Source organism: Grammomys surdaster, unplaced genomic scaffold (genome assembly GCF_004785775.1).
Source record: "Grammomys surdaster isolate TR1022 unplaced genomic scaffold, NIH_TR_1.0 183, whole genome shotgun sequence".
Lineage (NCBI taxonomy): Eukaryota > Metazoa > Chordata > Mammalia > Rodentia > Muridae > Grammomys > Grammomys surdaster.
Window position 1 is genome coordinate 3,279,559 of NW_021604628.1, and position 419 is coordinate 3,279,977.

Here is a 419-nt window from a genome sequence, read left to right on the forward strand (position 1 = left end):
GGCTTAAAGGGTTCCGATGTCGTCCAATCAGCGGCTTAAAGGGTTCCGATGTCGTCCAATCAGCGGCATCTAATGGTACCTCTTTCCTGTGCAGGCTGAAGTGCAGGAGGGTGTGGTGACACCAGCTGGCTCTTCTCCCTAGTGGCAAAGGGACTGTTAGCATTCCTGGCTGCCCTGTTAGGGCTCTCACAGACTTCCCCCAGCCCAGTACATGGCTACTCTGCCAAGCTAGAATGGAGACACGGGATGCAAAGCCTTCAGCCTTCAGAGCAGTAACTGAGACCTCTGGATGCCCGGGGGGCTGGACACCAGTGCCTGCTGCTTGGCTCTGAGATCCTGAAGGAAGGTCTGAGGCTCTTCTAGTTAGTACCTTCTCTCTCTCTCTCTCTCTCTCTCTCTCTCTCTCTCTCTCTCTCTCT